The sequence below is a fragment of the Lactuca virosa genome, chromosome 4 (genome assembly GCF_052849685.1).
Source record: "Lactuca virosa cultivar CGN04683 chromosome 4, Lactuca_virosa_CGN04683_v6, whole genome shotgun sequence".
Classification (NCBI taxonomy): domain Eukaryota; kingdom Viridiplantae; phylum Streptophyta; class Magnoliopsida; order Asterales; family Asteraceae; genus Lactuca; species Lactuca virosa.
Window position 1 is genome coordinate 457,875,835 of NC_136429.1, and position 15,826 is coordinate 457,891,660.

The window sequence follows — 15,826 nt, forward strand, 5'->3', positions numbered from 1 at the left end:
AGTCTTCTCACTATACTTTACCTTGAGTAGGTAATTAGAGTTATGTGACAGAGTTGTTGTATGCTATTTATGTGATGTGTTGCACTGCATTATTTCTATGTGATTTATGCCGTGAATATATCAGAGTATATCAGAGTTGGAACCGAAAGGTTCACAGAGCTAGGACCAGAGGGTCCACAGAGTTAGGGTCCAAGGGCCCGCAGAGTTATAGCCTCGAGTGGCTAGTATGTGTTATGTGTGGTATTTTGGGGAACTCACTAAGCATTTATGCTTACAGTGTTATGTGTTATGTGTTTCAGGTACTAGTGACGATCGCGGGAAGGCGCCGGCATGATCCGTACACACAGACCGAGGATTTTATTTGTGATCTTGGGATATGTTTTATTTGATGACAATTGTTGAACATGAGATTTGAGAATGTTTAAATGATAATCATGTTGTTTGAAAAATGAAAAATTGTTTGAAAATTTACGTCGTTACAATTTGAAATAAGTAAAATTTTATTATTGAAAGTTGTAGATAATCTCGTTAGAAACATGTAGGCGAAAACCTCGTCGAAATCCGAGTTATAACGAATAAGTTATGACTAATCGAAGATCCGCGACAAAACCGGCACGGTGCCGAATGACGTAAAAAGTGAGTTTTTGATAAACTACTTTTTAGCCTTAGTGATCTAAATGAAAGTCGTAGTATTCGTTAAACCGAGAATTTTGATAAAAAGAACGCCAAAATCTGACTTTGTATGAGGAACTTATGATTTTTCTAAGTTTCAGCTTAGCAGTAGACAACTAAAAACTCGAATTTTAGATCGAGTAATTTTTAGCCGACACAACCTAAACGAGAATCGAAGGTCTCGTCATTAGCAGTACAACGGTAAAAAGTCTGACGAAAACGGACGTCGGATGAAGAAATTATGAATTTTTAACGGATTTACCAGTCCCGGTCTGTTAAAAATAATAATATAAAAATAAGTCAAAATTTTCCGACGAAGTCTAAACGAAAGTTGTAGAGCATAACTCTCTACGCGTGCATATAAAGAACGTCAAAAACGGAGCCCGTATGAGAAAAGTTATGGATTTTACAAGATTGGGCACAATTTTCGAGAAAATTCGCATGAATAGTGCCAGCCACGTCACCCTCGCTCTGAGCTGGCCACGTGTCCGAAGCTGTTGCGTGGAACGTCCGAGAAGCGACGCGTGTCGCACAGGTTTCTGGAGCTGGTCACGTGATCTCGCATGCTTCCCTCGTGATCCGACCCGCGTGTTGGTTCCTGATTCGACCGAGGTGCTGGCCCAATCCGAAGCGTACACCTGTCCGAACCGAGCCTCGCCCTGCTGCCACCTGTTCCGAGCCTCACAGACAGCTGTCCTCTCCCCCTCGCTTCGGATCCGAGGCTCGCACCTATATAAGGGGTGAGAGACCTCCCGGATAAATGTTTGAAATTTGGTAATTTTCACCCCTAAACTTATATTTCTTCTACTCCCACTTCCCCCGAAGCCCCGGTATTGATTCCAACACCCGAAACACGCCCCGAGATTCCCGAGAAGCCCGAAAAATTTATCTTTTCGGTTTCGAAGCTCTACCTTCGCAGAGCCCAGTTTTCAAGAAAACTTCCGATTTTCAACGAAGAAAGTCATATTTAGAGCCGAAGTGCTGCCCAAATTACTATTCTAACCCCCGGTTATTTCACGGTGAGTTTAATATATAGAAACAATTGTATGTTATGTGTTATATGTGCTATGTGCTTTTCAGTGTTATTATTCCGGGTTATTTTTCCCGTGTTATTTTTATTTGCTAATTTTAATAGCAAAAGAAATACCTTTGACCATGTGATCAGTGAAAGGACTTACATTCATATTGGTACTGGTATGTAGCCTCTGGCCATGTAGAAAATGTATCCGTAAGAGAATGATTTCTATTCTATGGTATTGGCAGATGGTTAGACAGGGCTATAAGCCTGAAATCTACCAAAAAGGTTAATCCGAAGTTGTATGTCTTCTGTGCCATTTGGGCCAAAGCTTTATTGATGTATATCAAGTATGGAAATTGTTATGTCTCATTGATTGTATATCTTTGAATCAAATCAATGATTAATATGGAATGTTTGTCACATGATTCACATATGCCTTTGGTGTTCCTTGATCCTCTTCGCCTCTGCCATATTGAAGTATATATATGGCATAACGTTATATTGTATCTATTATTAAACTCACTAAGCGTCACCGCTTACCCCTCTCAATGTTTAACTAATTTGCAGGAGATAAGCATCCAGTATAGTTATATACTGGTAGAAGATTTTTGAATAGTTTGAAACTATTGTATTGATAGAAGATTTTCGAATAGTTTGAAACTATTGTATTTTGCACTCCCATATGTATAAAACTATAGAATCCTGGGGAGTTATGTAATATATAACACTTTGAAATAGTTGGTTTGTATCCAGTAGTTTGTAATCACTTTATCAATATAAAATATTGTTTTCATAAATATGTATGTAGCATGTTTCGGAGTAACAATTGTCAAATATGAAAGTGTGGGTCTTTCATTATTCAAACCATCCACAATCGATAAATACTTTGGAAGTAGGTATTGAAGCTAGACTGTCATGAATCTGACTGTAGATTGTCTAAAGCGTTTAGACATAGCAAAAGTTTGTTGTAGTGTTCATGAGTACTCCTGAAACAAGATTTGAGTATTGGATTAAACCCACGCTCACTTGAATCACTTCATGGATTTTATCACGGGTGATTAGTGAGACGATAATATCTTATATTCTTGAAACTGAGACATGTGAGTTGTAATTTACAAGTCGGTTGCACATTGATAATATGTAAACGTACCAGTAACTTGGTGTTATAAAACATATTGTTGTGTGTGATTTGATGAGTAGGTATAAGCGAGAATTTGAGTTGAAGTTTATCCGTTCCTTTTACCCAAAGTGGGATAAAAGCGATATTTGTGGGCCCCTTGATGATTTAGTGATGACACCCTAAAGCGCTTGGCCAAGCCTAGACTAAGTTGATGTGTTCAATTGTAGTCTGTTGTCAGTCATCATAAATCGAAAATCGGGAAACAACACATAGACGGAGAGAATGATTATAATCCATGTCCCATGTCTATACGATATCTAGAATGGAGGAATATATGATCCCTTATCTAAAGGACACATCACTGATAAGATCAGAGTTGACAGCGGCTTTTGAAAACTACGATTGCTGATCAGGTTATGAAGTCGTACTTGCAAAATAGTTATTAGATTTATCCAAGTGGGAGACTGTTGGATTAGGTGTCTAAGCTCATAACTATTTTGGTATGTACTTGACCCGATTATGAGTATGGTACTTTTGGGTTGCCTTCACTCATGCAACTTGATAGGATGACAAGATGAGAGAGAGTAGAATTTATTATATGAATAATAAATTCGTACGGAAAATGGTTTTATTAATATATTATAAGATTAATATATTATTTGGAAATCATATTATTTAATTAGTATTGATCAGAAATTAATTTGATTGTCAAAAGAGATTGATTAAATAAAGGGGACTGATATTGTAATTATCTAATAGTTGTTGGTTGGGCCATGGACTCCCAATAGAAGGGATTTGACGAAATCTATGGAAGCCCATAAGGATTTCGTCCAAGGGGCTTTCTAGAAGGGTTTCATGGATTGCTTAAGGCCTAAGCAGAGAGTTAGGGTTTCCACCTGAAACCCTAGCAACCCACACACCTATAAATAGACCCCTATATATATATATATATATATATATATATATATATATATATATATATATATATATATATATATATAAAGTTTTTTATATTTTGCCGCTTTCATTTTATTTTATTCATTTTTATTTTTTATGATTTATATTTTTTTTTGAAATTTAATTCGAATATATTTTTTTAATGTTTTTATATATTTTGTTCATTTATATTTTTTTGAATAATTTTTCTAGTTTTCTTTTCTTTTTGATCTTTTGTTTGAATATATTTTGTAATGTTTTTTTTATCTTTTGTTTTTTTATATTGTTGTAAAGTTTTATATAAATATTTTTTTGTATAAAAAATATAAAAAGTTTGTTAAATATGAATATGATTAACACATATTAAGTATAATATTATTTATTTTACTAGAGTTATGGTATAGGCTAACTGGAATTCGAGACGAGTACCAATGGCTTCGAGTTCAATTTTTTTAGTTTTAGAAAATTTTTTTATATTTTGTTCCGAATGACAAATGCTAATCAAAATTCATATAACTCAAACACATGTGTCAATGTTTTCGAGTTTATTTATTTTTTTTATTTTTAGAAATTTTGTTCATTTTCGAGTTATATGGTTTCAGTTAGCCATTATATAACTTGAAACCCGTTTACGAATTTCGGCTAGCCTATCTATTAATCCTATTAAAAAATAACTTTCTACCTAATATTAATAATATCCACATTTGACGAACTATTTTAAATTTTTTACAAAAGATATTTTAAAAAAATATAAACAAATAAAACGTCAAAAAAAATTAAAATGTATTCAAATAACATGTCAAAAAACTAGAAAATTTGTTCAAAAGAAATATAAACAAACAAAATATAAAAAACATTAAACAATATGTTTGAAAAATGTCAAATAAAATCTAAATAATAAAAATATAAATAAAAAAATAAAATGTAAGCGTAAAAATATAAAAAAATTAAACATTAATATATATATATATATTGTCACACCCCCAAACCAGGATGGCGGAAACATTCGGGGGTGGGTGACTTCACGTAGTACCATAACAGTTGAATATTGTAAAGAAAAGTAACACAACCATCATAAATATAATAAAAACTTACATTGTTGCGTGTATTACATGTTTCAAAAGAATATTACAAATATGATGATTCAAAATGTTTTAAGAATAGACGCCTTAGCGTTCCTTCTCCAAAAGCTGACGGTTACCTGTATTACTGATTCCCTGAGAAATACAAGTAGTTTTGAAGAAGTGTCAACAATTAAGTTGGTGAGTTCATAAGCGTTTTTGTACTGAAATTTTTATTTCCTTTAGTAAAAATAACCGCGCGTGTTTCCCAGAAAATCCAATATTTTATATATATATATAGTTTGAAAAGTTCCAAAGACTGGAGTGCAATAGTATCTTTCGTGCTAAAATGGTGAATGTGTATTTATACTCAAATAATGTATTTACTGAATGCATTCAAGAGTCTCGTAAATCAAACTTATTTTAATACTTCCGTGTGAGTTTTATAACCATGCTATTGACCCAGACTGCCTGTAACAACGTTCTTCAGGCGTTGTAGTGTTATGACGTTTGTCACCCCAGACCTGCCGGTCAAACTGTAGCTAACAGTTTAGGTGCGGGATTGTCAATCCCATATAGATCTATACACAAGTATCACGCTCTCCCTCAAAGAGATTATGGTTTATAATACAGGACTTGAAATGCATACTTGAGAGTACGTTGAAGTTGAATATCTCACAACACTTAGTATTAATAGATTTACGAAAAAGAAAGTCTATATTTCATGTAGATAAAAGTATTCCATTTTCACAATGTTTACGTAAAGATGTAATGAATAACCCGCAAACTATACCCATTATAGTTTTCTGAAATTGTGTTCCATTTGGTGATAAAAACTCGATGTAATACTAACTTTGCATGTAAAGTATAATGTTGATATCGAAGTTATAAAAATGTAGATGTTATATTTGAATCTGTATAAAGCGATATGTTTTCTCGTATTGCACTTGTATTTCCCCCCCTAAAACATGAAAAGACGTGAAAAAGTAGGGGTATGAACTCACAACACTTAGTATTAATAGATTTACGAAAAAGTAAGTCTATATTTCATGTAGATAAAAGTATTCCATTTTCACAATGTTTACGTAAAAATGTAATGAATAACCCGCAAACTATACCCATTATAGTTTTCCGAAAGTGTGTTCCATTTGGTGATAAAAACTCGATGTAATACTAACTTTGCATGTAAAGTATAATGTTGATATCGAAGTTATAAAAATGTAGATGTTATATTTGAATCTGTATAAAGCGATATGTTTTCTCGTATTGCACTTGTATTTCCCCCCCTAAAACATGAAAAGACGTGAAAAAGTAGGGGTATGAACTCACAACACTTAGTATTAATAGATTTACGAAAAAGAAAGTCTATATTTCATGTAGATAAAAGTATTCCATTTTCACAATGTTTACGTAAAGATGTAATGAATAACCCGCAAACTATACTCATTATAGTTTTCCGAAAGTGTGTTCCATTTGGTGATAAAAACTCGATGTAATACTAACTTTGCATGTAAAGTATAATGTTGATATCGAAGTTATATAAATGTAGATGTTATATTTGAATCTTTATAAAGCGATATGTTTTCTCGTATTGCACTTGTATTTCCCCCCCCCCCCCCCCCTAAAACATGAAAAGACGTGAAAAAGTAGGGGTATGAACTCACCTGATAGATTGAAGAAAGTGAGATGAAAACCGGGCAGAACTTCGACAGGAGAAAGCGGATTTCTCGGGATTCTCGGAAATCTCGGGGGCGTAAAACTTCCTTCGGGGCTTGAGTATGAAAACCGGGGCTTTGGGATATTTCTTGCACGTAAAACGGAGTGAAAACGCAAGAGAAAGAGAGGAAATGAGCACTTATTCCCGGCACTCTCGCATCCCTTTTATAGGGGCTGGAACCCTCGCGTACGCGGGGCGTACGCGACATCATGCGTGACCGCATCCTCGGACAAAGCATCGGAGCGACGTGGACGAACCGGAGCCTAGCATCCGAGTACGCTGGGCGTACGAGGGTACGCTGGGCGTAAATCGTCTCGGTGTGTGTGCCACAAACTTGTAAAATCCGTAACTTTCGCATACGAGCTCCAATTTTGACGTTCTTTATATCCACACGAAGGTGAGAAAATACTCTACAACTTTCATTTAGACTTCGTCGGCTAATTTTGAGTTTATTTTTAATTATATTTTAATTAATAGGCCGGGACACGATAATTCCGTTAAAAATCCATAACTTCTTTATCCGATGTCCGTTTTCGTCTGTCTTTTTAGCATTGTACTACTATTGTAGAGACCTTGAACTCTTGTTTAGGTTGCATTGGCTAAAAATCGCTCGATCTTTATTTCGAGTTTTTAGCTGTCTACCGCTGTATCCGAAACTTCGAAAAATCATAACTTCCTCATACGAAGTCAGATTTGGGCGTTCTTTTTATGCATGTTCATGGTTTAACGTAATCTATGACTTTCGTTTAGATACCTAAGGCTAAAAAGCATTTATTCAAGTTTCACTTTTTACGTTTATCAGTGTTTTACCGGGTGTGTCGTAGATTTTCGATTGGTCATAACTCCTTCGTTATAACTCGGATTTGAGTGTTTTTTATATTTTTGGAAACCTTGGCACGATATCTAACACTTTATGCATCCCAATTAAGATTTTAGAACACTTCATTTTTGACGCTAATTTCGTTGATTTCAAATAGTTCGTTATATTTGACTTTGTGAATGTTACATTGATTTGAAAATATCGGGTTGTCACATCATCCCCCCGTTATAGGGAATTTCGTCCCGAAATTTAATCTAAGACAGAGTTTATGGGTTCGGAAAAAGATGCGGGTACTTTTGCTTCATCTGATCCTCGCGTTACCAGGTGTATTCAGGTCCTCGCTTGGCGTTCCAGCAGACCTTCACAATGGGTATGCGACTTTGTTTAGTTCTTTTAATTTCCCGATCCATGATCTCTACTGGCTCTTCTACGAATTGGAGATTCTCATTGATTTCAATTTCGTCCAGAGGGATAACGAGGGTCTCATCGGACAAGCACTTCTTTAAGTTCGATACGTGAAAGGTTGGGTGTATGTTATTGAGTTCTTGCGGTAATCGAGGTTTGTACGCCACTGGGCCGATCCTGGCAAGGATCTCGAATGGTCCGATATACATTGGGTTTAGTTTCCCACGTTTCCCAAAACGTATTAAACCTTTCCATGGTGAGACTTTTAGTAGTACTCGGTCTCCAACCTGGAATTCCAAGGGTTTCCGTCTTTTATCCGCATAACTCTTTTGTCTGTCTCTTGAAGCTTTCAGTCGTTCTCGGATTTGAACAATCTTCTCGGTAGTTTCCCTTATGATCTTCGGTCCAGTGAGAGTGCTGTCGGGTACCTGACCTCTTGCTAGTTGCGTGTCACCCACTTCAGCCCAGCACAGAGGTGATCTGCACTTACGGCCGTAGAGGGCTTCGAATGGGGCAACCTTGATGCTAGTGTGATAGCTATTGTTGTACGAGAATTCGACCAATGGTAAATGGGTGTCCCACGCCTTACCAAAATCGATCACACAAGCTCTTAGCATATCTTCCAAGGTTTGAATGGTTCTCTCACTCTGACCGTCGGTCTGTGGGTGATAGGCGATACTCATGTCTAGCCTCGTTCCTAGGGATTTCTATAGTGACTGTCAGAACCTCGAGGTGAATCTATTATCTCGGTCCGAGATAATGGATATTGGCACACCATGCAATCGTACAATTTCCCTGATGTATGTTCTAGTTAGTTTCTCCAGTTTATCCGTTTCTTTGATTGGTAGGAAGTGCGCGGATTTGGTTAACCTGTCGACGATCACCCATATGGCGTCGAGTCCGCTTGCCGTCTTGGGTAACTTGGTTATGAAGTCCATGGTTATCCGCTCCCACTTCCATTCGGGTATTTCTGGTTGGTGCAACAATCCCGAAGGCTTTTGGTATTCCACCTTGACTTTGGCGCAAGTCAAACATTTGCCTACGTAGGTAGCAATTTCGGTTTTCATGTTCGGCCACCAGTACAATTTCTTGAGGTCCAAATACATCTTATCTGAACCGGGATGTATGGAGTATCGTGTCTTATGGGCTTCGTTCATGACCACATCTCTGAATCCGCCAAACTTCGGCGTCCAGATCCGATTCATGAAGTAACGAACTCCGTCATCCTTGATTTCAAGATTCTTATCCATCCCTCTTAAGGCTTCACTTGCCACATTTTCAGATTTCAAGGCTTCTATTTGGGCTTCCTTGATTTGTGTGGACAGGTGTGAATGGATAGTCATGGTTAAGGATTTCACTCGGCGGCCCGAGTATCCCTTTATTTTGGAAGGTTCCACGTGTATCCCCTCCTTGATGACCACGTGACCTAGGAAATCTACTTTCTGAATCCAAAATTTGCACTTTGAGAATTTTGCGTATAGCTTCTCTGTCCTTAAAGTTTCCAAGATTTGTCGGAGATGTTGACTATGTTCCTCCTTGCTCCTTGAATAGATGAGTATGTCATCTATGAACACGATCACAAATTTATCCAGGAAGGGACGGCATACCCGGTTCATCAAGTCCATGAACACCGCCGGCGCGTTTGTCAATCCAAAGGGCATCACTACAAACTCGTAGTGACCATAGCGAGTTCGGAACGCCGTTTTGGGAATGTCTCCTTCCAGGACTCGCAGTTGGTGATACCCAGATCTTAAATCGGTCTTTGAGAAGTAGCTCGCTCCTTGTAGTTGGTCGAACAGATCGTCTATGCGTGGTAAGGGGTATCGGTTATTGATCGTGAGTTTGTTCAGCTCTCGGTAATCAATGCACATGCGGAAGGATCTGTCCTTCTTCTTTACGAACAGGACCGGTGCTCCCCATGGTGAGAAGCTTGGTCTAATGAATCCTTTGCTTAGAAGTTCATTCAGTTGGCTAGATAACTCCTGCATTTCAGCCGGTGCTAGACGGTACGACGATTTTGCTACTGGGGTAGCTCCGGGAATCAAATCGATTCTGAACTCGACTTGACGTTCCGGTGGGATTCCTGGAAGATCTTCAGGGAAAACGTCGGGGAAATTGCAGACTTCCAGAATGTCCTTAATGTCCTTCACTTCTCGTTTCTTGTCTACCACGTGGGCTAGAAAGGCATGATATTCCTTGCGAAGGTATTTTTGGGCTTTGACGTATGAGATGATTTGTAAATTTGTATTGGGTTTGTCACCATAAATGACAAGAGTTTTTCCGCTTGGCAGATTGAGGCGAACGGCCCTTTCGTGACAAAGTATATCGGCATGGTGAAGGCTTAACCAGTCCATACCGATGATGACATCAAAATTTCTTATGGTAATCGGCATAAGGTCGATTTGGAACGAGTGTTCATTTAATTTTAACGTACAGCCTATGTACATATCGTTTGTGCTTTCCGTTTTACCGTTTGCCATTTCTACCGTGAATATTTTATTGAGTGCTTGGGGTTTTTGATTAAGTAAGTGTTTGAATTTATGACTCACGAAACTTCTCTCCGCAGCACAGTCAAAGAGTATGCATGCATAAATGTCGTTGAGGAGAAACGTACCCATAACCACCGTGGGATCGGCTATTGCTTCGTTCTGCCCTATTGCCAGCACTCTTCCTACACCGCCAACATTCTTCGCCTTAGGGCAATCCCTCTTGAAGTGCCCAGTTTCCCCACACCCATAACATGCCTGGCTTACTCCAGTACCAGGAACTTGGGTGATTGGTTGCGCCGGTGCCTTACAGAAACGGGCAGTGTGCCCTTTTCTGTCGCAGTTTTTACAGTGCATCTCTCGGCAATTACCGTGGTGATGGTAATTGCATTTGTTGCACTTTGGCAGATTCCCAGCATATTGCTTTGTCGGCGCGGGGGTAGCGGGAACAGCGGTGGGGGTAGTAGCGGCATGGACCGCCACTATTTGTTTCTTTGAAGGTTCTTGTGAAGCTTGACCTTTCCTCTTGTTCCAAAACTTCTTCTTGGTGTTGTTGTTGGCATTGCTATCATTATTGTTGCTTCCTTTGGTTGGTTCCGGGACGACGGTCGTGATACCTTGGCAGACCCCATGATCAACGAGAGATTGTGCTAGTTCCTTGGCGCTGTCGAACGTCGTGGGTTTGGAAGCTAACACACTTCCTCGAAGCTGGGGCGACAGCCCCCAGATGTACCTTTCCACCTTTTGGCTTTCCAGAATCATCATTCCTGGGCAGAGTATCATTAAATCACTGAACCTATTCGTATAGCTGGTGATGTCTGAGCCTACCATCGTAAGGCCCCAAAGCTCCTGCTCGAGCTTCTGAATCTCACCCCTTGGGCAGTACTCTCGTAGTAGCATCCGTTTCAGGTTCTCCCAAACCATTGAGTTTGCTACCACCAGAGTTAGTGACTTGACGTGGCCATTCCACCACGTTAGGGCTCGCTCGGAGAAAGTACGGGCGGCAAATTTTACTTTGCTTTCTTCGGGGCATGAGCATATATCGAACACAGCTTCCGTTTTCTCTATCCATTGGGATAGAGCCATCACTCCCCCAGTTCCATTAAAGGGGATGGGTTTGCTGTTGGAGAAGTCTTTGTAAGTACATTCCCCAGAGCGACCTTGGTTTTGGCCGTTAGTAGAGCTATTTATTCCTCCTCCTGATCCATTGTTACTCACTTGTGCCATTGCTGCGGTTACGGCAGCTGTTACAGCAGCCTGAAAGGTAGCAGCATCCATTGTTGGAGGGGGTGGTGGAGGTGGTGCTGGTGCTTCGTTTGTATTGAAACGTCGGGGGTTTCTCCTTGGTGGCATGATTCTGCCACAAGTTAAGAGACGAATTTTTGATAAGTCATTAGAAATGATCATGGAAGGTTTTAGTATTATTAGTTTTAGTCCTGAATATTTCTGGCTTTGCATGTCAATGGAAACCTTCAAAAGAAAATAAGTGTATGATCTTTTTAAGAATTTAATGGAATACTCAAGGAAATAATAAACGCGTGTCAATTTCATTGATATTAGTATATGATACAACGATCAGGAAAATTTGACCTTTTTATAGGTCTAGAGTACATCAATGAAAATGAGAAAATTTGACCGCATTCCGACCCCCGAACTGCGTTCTCACAATTCGTCGGGTTTACATTCTTAAAGGAAAGAGTAGCACCAACACTTATTTAATAGGTATATACATAGCGCCAGAAGTACGCGCTCTACTCTGAGCGGGTGGCACGCTGCGGACCATGGTATGTGGTTGTGGAAGCCTTAGCTCGGGTTACTTGACGTTCAGCCTCGATGATGCGCCTCTCCATTGCGGCTTGGTTCCTATGGAGCTCTCTCACTTCGTTTCTAGTAGCAGTGATGTCCTTCTGCAGGGAAAAGGTGTGTTCTATTGTTCGCTCATGCTCTTCGTCCAGACGACGAAGACGTACCGCGGTGACAGCAGCGGTGGCCCCAATGTCCAAGATTTGGTTGGCATTTGCTCTTGCTTGCTCGCCTTGGTTGGCAATGCGTCGGACCATGACAGGGAGTGCTCGGTCGGCTGAACCCCCGTTGCGGAGGTTATAAAAGCCTCGCGCCATGCCGTAGGGTGTGCGTTGCCCTTGCTCCCTGCTCCAACGCTTCAGATCCACAGCCCAGTGGGGCGCCGGGCCCTGAAAGTTCCTTGGGGGATTTGCTGCTCCTCGGGGAGGATTGTAGACCTCAGGCTCCGAGTCTGTGCTCCCACCATCTCCTTCCTCTTCTGTATCTTCGTCTGGGTCTTCCTCAGGATCCTCTTCGGATTCTTCCTCGGGTTCTTCCTCGGGAATTTCCTCTTCGGAATCCTCTTCGGGGTCGTCCTCGATCCAGCCTCCATTACCCTGGTTAGGGTAATAGGGATCCCCGAGAATGTGAAAACCTGCCATTTCGTCTGATCGAGGATAGGGGCAAGAGAATTATATATAAAACTCGGGAGTAAGAAGGGTAATTTTTGATAAGGATAAATTTTATTTGACGATTTCTATTTCTAATTAAATACCGAGATTCGCATGATTGTAACAGTTCTTTTAGTTTTTACAAAATACTCCTATAGTATTTCAAATTTGTAAGTTTGATTCTAGTATTTAATTTGGTAAGTTTTCGACTTGTTGCTTACTACGACTATTCCTCGACATATGTTGGTCACATCCAGGATAAATATAGTTGATCAGGCTATATTTATTCTCGATTTGATTACATACCCCGAGGCCTAGTCGTAGTGTCGCAACTTGTCTTAATACTTTTTATAAAATTTTGATATGATACGAGACCGATGCATGCGAGTACTTATACTTTTATAAAAAAAATGTATATCACTTTAATTTAAAAGTATCGTTTTTTTTTTTTTGAAAACGTTTTGCCAGAGGGTTTTTGGTCCCTTTTGCATTTATAGTTTGTATATCTTATGTGGTTCGATATACTTAGTTCACTATAAACAATGCTCTGATACCAATCTGTCACACCCCCAAACCAGGATGGCGGAAATATTCGGGGGTGGGTGACTTCACGTAGTACCATAACAGTTGAATATTGTACAGAAAGTAACACAACCATCATAAATATAATAAAAACTTACATTGTTGCGTGTATTACATGTTTCAAAAGAATATTACAAATATGATGATTCAAAATGTTTTAAGAATAGACGCCTTAGCGTTCCTTCTCCAAAAGCTGACGGTTACCTGTATTACTGATTCCCTGAGAAATACAAGTAGTTTTGAAGAAGTGTCAACAATTAAGTTGGTGAGTTCATAAGCGTTTTTGTACTGAAATTTTTATTTCCTTTAGTAAAAATAACCGCGCGTGTTTCCTAGAAAATCCAATATTTTATATATATATATAGTTTGAAAAGTTCCAAAGACTGGAGTGCAATAGTATCTTTCGTGCTAAAATGGTGAATGTGTATTTATACTCAAATAATGTATTTACTGAATGCATTCAAGAGTCTCGTAAATCAAACTTATTTTAATACTTCCGTGTGAGTTTTATAACCATGCTATTGACCCAGACTGCCTGTAACAACGTTCTTCAGGCGTTGTAGTGTTATGACGTTTGTCACCCCAGACCTGCCGGTCTAACTGTAGCTAACAGTTTAGGTGCGGGATTGTCAATCCCATATAGATCTATACACAAGTATCACGCTCTCCCTCAAAGAGATTATGGTTTATAATACAGGACTTGAAATGCGTACTTGAGAGTACGTTGAAGTTGAATATCTCACAACACTTAGTATTAATAGATTTACGAAAAAGAAAGTCTATATTTCATGTAGATAAAAGTATTCCATTTTCACAATGTTTACGTAAAGATGTAATGAATAACCCGCAAACTATACCCATTATAGTTTTCCGAAAGTGTGTTCCATTTGGTGATAAAAACTCGATGTAATACTAACTTTGCATGTAAAGTATAATGTTGATATCGAAGTTATAAAAATGTAGATGTTATATTTGAATCTGTATAAAGCGATATGTTTTCTCGTATTGCACTTGTATTTCCCCCCTGAAACATGAAAAGACGTGAAAAAGTAGGGGTATGAACTCACCTGATAGATTGAAGAAAGTGAGATGAAAACCGGGCAGAACTTCGACAGGAGAAAGCGGATTTTGTTGCACATTTGGTCCCTACCATACATACAAATAATTTTTTTTAACCTTAACAGTCTGTACAGTATAATTTTGTTGCACATTCGGTCCCTACCATACATACAAATACTACTTTGCCCTCAATTGTTTATTTTTTAATTAATTTATTATTTATTTATTTATTTATTTATTTATTATTTATTTAAACAATAAAATAAATTAAAATAAAACCCACCCTACCCCTCCCCTCATCCTTATGTTCAGTCTACTTGAAAATTACCTCCGACCACCACGACCACTAACCACTCGTGTAATTTACTGTGTTAATTATAATGGTCCACTGCAATTTCAAATGTGAAATGTTCGTGATATAATCATCACTTCCGACAGTCAACAATGATCCCTTCCCCCAACAGGCCACCACAATTGTCTTCTCCACCAAGAAAAAAAATCAGCTTTATGAGCTATATCAAACCCATAAAAATAAGGGCAAATGTCATATTAGTCCATCGAACTTTTCGCGTTTTTTTTTTAAAAGGTCACTAAACTATTTTTTTTGCACATTAAAGGAATATACTTTCATTTGACCGTTTAATTACATCCTTTTACCGATTGTAAAAGGTTTATCCCATATTTTCGTGACATGTGGCACCACCGTGGAATATTACTGTTGTAATCTTGGTCCCCAAGAACTGTCAAGTCATTGTTAATGGTCCCCCTTATAAATCTGTCTTCCCCTAAATCCGTCTTCCCCACCACTTTGTTACCCTAATCCGTAACCTTCACATAATACCACCGACTTCGTTTTTTTCCCACCTATAAGTCAAGGAGATGGCATCAGAACAAAGCTTCTCTTATGGTGGTTTCAGAGCTTCGGAACTAGACTTACCAACTGATTCCGAACTTCACGCCATGGAAATCCAAGTGCAGATGGAGGAATTGAGAGATGAGGTACGACAACAGCTTGGCGATTTTAGGGAGGAGATACGCTACTTGAAAAGGATAGTGAGCATGATGGGTGTTGTTGGAGTTGCAGTGATGTCGTTGATCGGGGTTCGTGTTTGCGTCGACTGCAGTGGATGGGGATTTTGGTGGGTGTAGTTTAGTTCGTAGCTAGCACGATGTCGATTAGTCTCTTTTGGGTTATCAGGGTTGTCGAAGGTTGTTTCTTTTTGTCTAATTTCGTCATCTGCTAGTATTATATGTATGTATTAGGTTATGTGTTGTTGGTTATTTTGACTAGTGGTGCCCATTAACGATGTATTGGTTTTGAGAACCAAATTTTTGGGGGTTTTTGGTAAGACAATAACCTCAGTTGTAATGGATGAATGAAATGAAATGTAGTTCCTATTATAACCATTGTTTTGCTTTGCATATGATGTTATGCTTTGTAATGAAATGTGCCCATGTGCTACCACATTGTTATGTGGAAGTACATTGTTATATGAT